General features: G+C 40.8%; 1 pseudogene; it reads right to left on the bottom strand.

The window, feature by feature from the left end:
- Nucleotides 1-1295: 1295 nt before the first annotated feature.
- Nucleotides 1296-1911, bottom strand: LOC124965788 (elongation factor 1-beta-like; annotated as a pseudogene).
- Between the last annotated feature and the right edge of the window lie 7977 nt (nucleotides 1912-9888).

Raw genomic sequence — 9888 nt, 5'->3', positions numbered from 1 at the left:
ATTATCTCTGGCTTCTGGACTTGTTATGAAGATTAAATGAGTTAATGCATTAAAAAAGAAGCACCTTAAACAAAGCCAGGCAAGAACCAAGTCTATCATAATTTAGTGTTAAGGGATAAGATCTTTCATCGAACCTGCTCCTGGTCATTTTCTCTCTCTACTGCTGTCTCAGTAAGCATGGTCCTTCTATGTCACCATGGATGCCTCCCTTCAGAAGCCTGGGACCAGGAGGGTCACCTCAATGTATTGCCCCTTGGGACAGCTTTGGCCTTATATCTGGAGAAGATAGAGACACGGATCATGTTGGAAGCAGGCACACTTCCTAACCCCAGGAGGCGCTCACTGAATATTTGTTAAATGGACCAGAGCACCATGCTGCTGAAACTAGACTGGAAATGGCTGAAAGAGGAAAGAGAAATGACTTCATGCTCAAACTTCATAAGGCAAACTAGCGGGGATCCTCCTCTAACTGCTCATAATTAGGTATGTTATTTAATCTCCATGATGAGCTAGGAAGAGGGTGATAGAGAAAAGTAGGAGACCTAAGTTGTGAATGTCTAGGAAAAGTAAAAGATGTGAGAGCTAACACAAATGGAGTACCTAGTATGTGTAACTATACCAGAGGACAGAATGTCTCCTGAGGCATCCCGGACACTCATACTTTCTTCCTCTGCTATTCCCCGAGGACTAGGTATTGTTAGAGAATTGCTTGGGACAGTCTCCACCTCAATATTGGTTAAACCAAAGACTCTCTTTGGAAAGAGTGCCAGGCAATGAGTTAGGCATATCACATATGTCATTTTAATTCAGACAGCAATCCTACCAGGTAAGTATTATCGTCCATGCTGTACAGAGATCATCTTGTGTGACATCTCTCTGTGGTGCATTGCAAGGCCTGAATTCAGTCCTCTATGTGTCTGATTTCAAGTCCTTGAACTTTCTGCTGCACCTTGCTAACAGTTTTCTCTCATTTCTTCTGCCTAAACTAGAATATTGAGCTGAGTGTTCTGGATATGCTTCAACTGAACAGGATGTCAAGGGCACTGAGAGCATCCTTCCCTTCCTCTTAAAGACTGAGTCATGACTTCTCTGAACTTGAACTCCTTCCCTTCCCCCACTGCCCCACTGCCCAGCCTTCCCAGGTCCATGTACCTCAACAGGATTAGGTATGCCAGTCATTACTCACAGTCCATCAGACTTCATTTTTGAGAGCTGAGAGAGAAACAAACACGGAGGGCATTTTTATTTTTTTATCTTTCAAGCTTTCATTTAAGTGCAACAATTCAGGATGGATTTTAGATCTTGTTGAAAGCAGCCACGTCCATGGACTGCACATAGTCCTCTAAAGCAGTGATCTGTTCCTCCAGCATATCTGTTCCAACTTTATCATCTTCAACTACACACTGTATTTGAAGTCTTTTAATACCATATCCCACTGGAACTAGTTTAGAGGGACCCCAGACGGAGCCATCCCCTTGAGTGCTCCTGAGGCACTCCTCTGATTTTGCCATATCCATCTCAGCATCCCCCGGCTTCACATCTAGTAGGATGGGAGACTTGGCAACAAGTGCAGGGTTGGGGTTTTCTTTGACACATACTGTGCAAGGGGTTCTTCCCTTAGTCTCTTTGCTTCTTCACTTTCCTCCTCCTCCTCAGATCCAAAGAGATCAGGTCATCATCACCTTTGCTATCTGTAGCTCCACTTCCTCTGGCCTTTTCCTTTTCATAATACTTGATGTGATTATACCAACCTAGGGCATGGCACAAGCCGGCAGGCGGTGGGCCAGAGACTGCTTCAGATATGTCCACATCTGCTTGTGATGGCACATACCCCTCGATGCAGTTCTTGTCTGCCAGGTTACCACTGAGCACCTGGAGGCCAGCGGGGCTTTTCAGGTCGCTGAAACGCATGATCTTATCTGTATCCAGGAGCTGGATAGCAGCGGAGGAAAAGAGTTCAAGGACAGTTTTAAGGTACAAGATCTCATGAAGTGCCAAAGCATGTCCAAAATACTCTGGATTCTGCTAACTGTCATATCTATTAGGACATAACTTTCCTATCTTCACATATGACTACCTGACCAATGTAACTCCATACCATTCATAACTACCAGAATGGGAAGTTGTACTCCATATACATATAATAGGTCAAAATACACTCTACTGTCATGTATAGCTGAAAAGATCAAATAAAAAATTAAAATAATAAATAGTACCACACCTACCTCATGCTTGATCTCCACTCTCCCCAGTACTATTGATTAGAGAACTGAGCAAGATTAGGACTGAAATGTCATCCAAAGGTAGTTACCCAGTTGAAGGTCGTCTCAGGTCTTTATTTGCCAAGAAGTACTATATTCAGTTATGATGGGCAAAACTTCACAAAACAGAAATGACCAGACTTACACCTTCCCTAGGACCTCCCGGTCATCCCTGCACGTGGCTCACTCTCTGGGCTGGCTTACCCGTGGCTCTCTTCCTGCATCCTTTAAATAGGCCTTGTTCATTTAGCTTAGCATTCTACTCTGTGGAATCCCCCACGTGTTATACAGACACAATGTGGCTCAACCCAAGATGAGTCTCAGCTGTCCTCAGGATGTATAAGCCCCTTGCATGCCAGGAACTTGTGCCCAAACTGGTAGGAACTTTGTCAGGGGAGCATCGACCCATGTTGAACAGCAGTAGGACCATAGAAAGGCCACCCAATGGTTACCACTGACTGTTTTAGTAGCATTTCTTCTTTTGTCTTATGAGTATAATCCGTTCATGTTACACAGATGGAAAGAGGGTTAAGGGGGTTATCCATTGAAATGCAGTACTTAATGTCAAATATTGGATAAGGATAATTTAGTAAATCCATCTTTTTTTTTTTTTTTCTTTAATTGCTCTTCCCACATGATTCCCATAGGGGGAAAAAAATGTAAGTAATTACTCCTGGCCCTTATGGGCTTCTCTTATCTCAGAACACAACACCGCATGTGGTGCCCTGCCTCCTGCAGAGGGTCACAGTGAACACCCAGAACTTGGCTTGGCCCCTGGATCTGCATGTCATTATCAGAACTCTGGCCGCCAGATTCTATATGCTGCTCTCACTTAAGTCTTCCCATCCAGTTTCCTCACCTCTTTGAGTTTTGCCAAGCATATGCTTGACCTGCCTTCAGGGGACTATTTAAGTGTAACATGTAGAAAGTTACAATATCAAGAACGGTGTTGGCAACTCTCTATGTAGTGTTGAGAAAATTTACCCCATTACATCGAAATTGTGGTGATTTTACACACTGTCAACGCCAATGCTTGGCGTCTAATGGATGCTTTTCTTCCTTCAAGCTGGGATAAACTCTTCCAAACTCTGGCTGTTCTTTACCTGTCTTCCTTTCAGCTGTTCTCCTGCTATTGTGACTGGGTTTATTCCAGAGATACAGCTTATCTGCTCGCTTACGGACACTTCTTTATTCCTTACACGCTTATCCCCCCGCACACAACCTCCACCTATTATTTCCAAAGGGAATCACCCATCACCAAAGCCATGACAGGCTGCTTCTCCACTGCATTCCAAGATAAGACCATCGAATTCGGCCTCACTCAATACCTCTTAACTTTTGCCCTTGGCATCCAGACAACTCTTCGATTCTCAGGATGCTTGCTGCTGAACTTCCTGTCTATATAAATGCGCTTGGGGAGTCTCTTGCTCCTCTAGCCTGCTTCTTCTCCTCCCAGAGCTTCCCTTTCCCTTTCCATGCCGAGCAATTATTCTTATTAATTATTCCAACTAGCAGTAATTATCAGCAGTACATGCCCCAAGCCACATTACTAACAGAAATCTCCAGGACACTGAGGAATCAGCTGGGAGGCCCTACCGCCTTCTGATTTGCCTGGTGCTGCAAGTTATTCTCTCTGCTGCCCCCTCCCACTGTGCCTCCACTACGCTCTGACTGGTCCCCAGTTGTTTTAATCTCTGGCCCTGGTTGATGGCGTGACAAAATAGGGCAGTGTCATCTATACCTGTGTGGTTATGAGCTCCAGATAACTCTGGTGGCATGTGAGGCACCTGACCCCTAGCATAGCTGAAAGCTGTCCTTATTCCACAATGATTTCTCGCCATCTCTGAACACAGAATTAACTCCTCAACCCTTATTTGCTATCATTTTTAATTGTCAGTGTTCTTATCCATTGCTCATTTGCCTTGGTTGTCATTTATACATACTTTAACATCTCAGTGGCAGGTCATTGGCATATTTAACGTTCTTATTGCATTAGAAATTTTTAAAAAATCAACTTGGTTCATAAAACATTTCAGGAAAGTTGGATGATTAAGGAAGTCCTTTTGTCTTGACTTGGAAAATAGTATTAGCAATGGTCTCCTGTTAAATTAGGCTGATTCACTGACATATTTTGGAAGAAAAAGCAAATATCTAGAAACATAGAAGAAGAGAACCAGTTTAGATAAGCTCATCTTTCTATCCTGAACAACTTCAAGTACTAAAAGAATGTGTGTGCTTGAGAAATGAGATGCAAAGTTTAGCTAATGCAGCCCCTAACAGTGATTTGGAAACCATATGCCTTTTGGAACCTTCTTTTTTTAGTCCAAAACAACGAAGTTTGAAACACTTGGAGAGAGTGTCAACTCTGACTTAGTACAATTGCAAACCATCAGCAAGTTTCCAGAAAGGTTGCAAGGCAAGGTGCTAATCTGTAGATGTTATAGCCAAGATCTTATTACTAAACAACTACAGACCACATGTGGCAATGGTAAGAATCAGGTGGAGAAGAAAAAGAAAAAAATCTATCAGCATTGTCAAAACAGTGTCTCTACCAGTTGTTGCCAAGTGAAAAGCAAAAGAGATAAGCTCAGTGTTTTGTTTTAAGACAGGATGAAACAAGTTGGGGTGTGTGAAGCAATCTGGAAAAGATAAAATTTTAAAAGCGACACTATCTCACTTAAGATCCTTCCAAGAGTAAAAGGAACAGGAAGTGTGCCTGACACATGAACACTGGCATCCAGCTTGAAATACCGATACATAATTGTTGAGGCCAGTGGTAAAAATTCAGTCCTTTGCAAATTTATTTAATTTAAATAAGCTTCCCCAACATTGGGGGAATGTGTTCTCTCAGTGTGCTTCATTAGTGTAGCTTACACCACAAAACTGGCTGTATTGAGAAAGATTGCACCATTATCAAATAATTAGGAATGCCTTAGCAGGTGCATACACTTACCTTAGTAATTAAACCCTTGTTAAAACACCAAAATCCAGAGACTTTAAATGGTTACAGCATCCCAAAGGAGGTAGCCCAGAAAGTGATTCTATAAGGTAGTGTCATTTGGGAACAAGGATATTGAGCAGAGTCTCTTTACCTCTTGGGATGCTTACCAAGCACATCTGTGCACATCATGAGATGCAATAAAAATTGCAATGACAGTGCTAGACACACACCCACTGCACGGCATGCTGGGCAACCCCAGTGCCGGCCTGCTTGGAAGCAAATCCTGTGTAAGTAGGCTTTGTGATGCCATTGTTTCAAGCATGGTTTAGGAGACAAAGAGAAACAAAAATGAGAATAGGCAATAAGGGTTCAGCCTACTCTCTTTACTTTAGGGTCAAAAAGGGAACTGATACCAATTTCTCATCGAATGCCTCTCTTCATAAAATTGGACTCAGTGGTTTTTTTTGATGAAATGAAAGAGTGGATAGACTCTTCCACAATGGTATTTGAGGTACAGGCTCATGTCATATGACAAGTCGTCACCAAAGAGCTAACATTCAAGAGCAGGTCCTTAAAATCTTGCTACAAGGAGCGTTAGAGTGATCCATATAATATGATCCATTTTCTGGGGTTTGGTTGTCTAGGCAAGAGCTCGCCTTCTGTATAGAAATACAATTGTGATAAATCTGGACTCCACAGCCATGGGGCATTCTGAAGATGATATTTAGGGGTTGCCATGACAACTCCCTAGAATTCCTACTGTCTTTTCATGGTGGAGTTCCTAGGTAAAGCCCGGAAGGTATCTGAAATAAATCATCAAAAGGTAGGACAGCTGGAATTGGTCCATGGAAGAAATCCAAGTATATGAGTCCATAAGTTCTGTAGTAAGGAGGTTGTCACTTTAGGACAAATTTCCATCATTTTGTGGGATTAAGGCTGAGGATTTGAGTCAATTGGGTTTTTATGGAACTGATGTTCCTGAGGTTGAGGTATGATGGTGCTGATACCAATGGCTTCAGCCAACCACTGATGTAATCCATTGCTTACTTGAAACAAAACATCCCACGTTCCTGGGACATGCACCTGCCTTAGAAGCTCTGTGGACCCAACCATGTGATAAAAGATATTGTCAGCCCCACTGTGGCTCTGAACTGTCTGAACTTCAGAGGCCACCCTTTGTTCTAGAAGGACTCAGGAACCAGCAGTGGGGTAGGATTGTAATATTTTGCTCTCTGGCTCTGGAGTTCACAGAGCTGGGACTGATTCCCAGTTAAATCATGAGTTTGTTCAGAAACCTTGAAAAGTCATATTAACCATTCTTTACTTTTGTTAAAAAAAGGGAATAATATCTTGAGCTCAATTGGTAATGCTGAGAATGGAATAAAATGTCAGAAAGAAAACACCTAACATTGTGCCTGGCATTTAATTAGCACTCAATAAATTTCCTTTTCGTCCTTCCTCCCCATAAAAATATAAAACATGATATAAGTGCAAGACACATTGTGCTATTATTCAATTCTAGAGTCTGCAGATCACCTGGCATTGTACCATTACTTGGCCAGACAAATACTTCCAGTCCAATTTGTACTGTGCATAATAATGTAACTTTTCAAAGAGAGAGGAAGTGACAGCGGCTGTATCAGCTATATCAGCAAATGCACAGATGTCATGTGATATTTTAAGCAATAAGCAGCTGAGAAGACCAGAGTATTTGAATGTCCATATCTTTATGCCCCAAACATAGAAGGTGGTGGTATGTCCCTTTGACTGTCCTACAGTGAAGGAAAGTTCAAAGTAACAAAACAGGTATTACAGTTGTCTGAAATCATGCCCTGATTCCAGACCTGCAGGGGCTATTTCTAACATGTTTATTCAATCAACCAGAGCATTTTTGCACCTGTAAAATGGCACATTCATCAGAGCAAATAAACTATATATTTTTTAACATTTTATTGACATATAGCATACATTTAGAAAAGTATACAAATCAGAACTGTACAGCTTGATGAATTTTTGCAGATAATGGTATTACATTTTAATGGCAGTTAATATACCCTATATATTATAATGGGTTAATATTTTTGTGTCTGAATATTACTAAAATTTTTAGAATTTGAGGGTTATAGCTTTGGTTCTTTCTCTTTTTATATTTTAAACTACAACATAGCATTTTGAACTTCACGTGTACTGTTCTAAAATTTTTAATGCATATAGATTCATGCAGCCACCACTACAATCAGGATACAGAAGAGTCACATCAACTCTCAAATCTCCCTCCTGCTCTTCCTTTGTAGTTGACCACAGGTGACTATTGATTCACTCACTGTCATGTAGTCTTGTCTTTCCAAAATTGTCATAATGTAAATGGAATTGTATAGCATGTAACCTTCTGAGCCTGCCTTCTTGAACTTAACTTTCAGCAAATCATCCATCCCGTTGCTTGCATCAAATCCATTCCTTTTTATTGCTGAGTAATATTCTGTTGTATGGATTTAAACAATGTGTCATCCATTCACCCCGCCCCCCCACAAGACTTTTGGAATACATTCAGTTTTGAATGACTAGAAATAAGATAATAAACATTTTTATGTAAGTTTTTGTGTGAACTTTGTTTTCTTGTCATTAGGGTAAATACAAGGCGTGAAATTAGTGGGTCTACGCCATTTCTGTGATTCCAGCAAATCTACCTAGCATTATAGTAGACATCATCTTGATCAATAAAATATTTCCTTCTTGCAAAACTCTGATTTTTTTTTTCAGTGCTGGGGATTGAACCCAGGACCTTGTGCTTGAAAGGCAAGTATTCTACCAACTGAGCTATAACCTCAGTCCAAAACTCTGATTTTTGAGAGGTAGAAATTATCTCTTAAGGTCCAGATATCAAAAAATGTCATTTTTATAATTCAATATTCCTTTTTGTTTTTATCATTTCTGCAGTTTTTCTATTTGCCCTTATAACCACAACAGACGTATTTTTAAAATTAATTATTAATTGAATACATTCTTCTATGTATTTGAAAGCAGTTATAGACATTTATGATATTCCAGCCCTATTTCTATCTCCTAAGAACTAGACATTTTCCTGTTTAACTAAAATATCATTGCCACGTCCAAAAAATGTACGATTGATTTTTGGGTAGTAAGGATGGATTTATTTGTTTGTTTGTTGTTGGGGGGGTTGGGTTTTTTTGTTTTTTTTTTTTTTTTTTGTCTCAGTACTCTAAATGTATCACTTCTCTGATGACTCTAAAAAGAATTGTTGATTTTTCCATTTGTTTACAGATTTTGACTTGTGGCTAGAAGACCATGGAACAAGAACTTCTAAGCTCCTTATATCAAGTCCAAACAGTAAGTCCCTAGGATTGATTTTCAAAGTCATCTGTATACAGTCCATGTAGAAATTGCTCCAGTTACCCAAAGTGAACTTATATTGTCTTTAAAAATCTGGGATCCAACAAATTTTCACACTTTGCATTTGATTGTAATGTCCCTTTAGTTTCCTTTAAGCTAAAACAATTACCCTCTCTTCCACTTTTCTGTCTTGTAAGACATTGGGCCTTGTCAAGAGTTGGGACTGTTCTATTGTGGATGTGTTTCCTGCTGTTTAGACCCAGCTTAGGCAGCTGGCAGGACTGTGTCACCAGTGAGAGTGGACGCTCCCAACTCCGTCACATGAGGAAGCATCTATTGACTATGTTGCCTTTCTTGGTGAGGCTGAAGTCGATACTTCCTGGTCACGTGACCTCTCCATTAGAAAAACCCATTTTCACTTTTGTAATAATAGACAATTGGTGATGATTCCAGTCTGTGTGAATATCCTGTTCCCCAAAACACAAAAGTTTCAGCATTCCTTGGCAATGCTTGCCTGAAATCATGTATTACCTTGCAAAATGGTGACTCTTTTGATACTATCATTATTTACATGTATTGTAAAGAGTTACTCCCCACTTCTTCCCCACTTGGGTTCCATCATCATCGTCATCATCATCATCATAGACTCTTTTGGTTTTATTTACTCATTATTATTTTTGTTGCTCAATTGTCTCCCATTCGGCTAGCTGAAGATCCCTTCAAGCCAATCCTTGTGGCTTCCTGTTGTCTTTCTAACATGATCCCATTAATCTTTGAGCATTCGTTGTTTTCTGGCACAATAAGACACACAGGTTCACCTTGTACTTTCTCTAACCCAGCTTTGGAATCAGCCAAGGCCGAAGTGTTATTTAGAAACCAAGATCTGGGACACTGATAATGCCATTTGGGGACACAGTGATCAGACAGTTTTGCCCTACAACTCTCCAGGATTAAGTCTGTGCCTTTTACCTAAAGCAAGCTTCCCCATGTCTCTCCATCCCCATTGTCAACATCCCTTTTTTCCCTTAGGAATCATTTCTGCAGAGACCTGACCTTGATCAAATCCAGTGGTACATGACTTTCACGACATGGTTGAGAAAAGTGGGCTTTGAGTCATATGGGCCAAAGTTTTGATCCCAATTCTACCCCCTATTGACTACGCAGTCTTGGGTGACTTAGCAAGCCATTCTGAGTCTTCTCCTCATCTGAAAAGTCAAGATAAGAGTACCAGGAAGTGAGAGTTAGAGATAAGAAGGACATCCCCACCACATCCATGACAGCCTGTCCAACAACATTCAACTGCTTCTGGAGGCTCCGCCCCACCTGTAGGCACTG

Source organism: Sciurus carolinensis, chromosome 15 (genome assembly GCF_902686445.1).
Source record: "Sciurus carolinensis chromosome 15, mSciCar1.2, whole genome shotgun sequence".
NCBI classification, from domain to species: Eukaryota; Metazoa; Chordata; class Mammalia; order Rodentia; family Sciuridae; genus Sciurus; species Sciurus carolinensis.
This window is presented reverse-complemented; position numbering and strand designations above follow the sequence as displayed.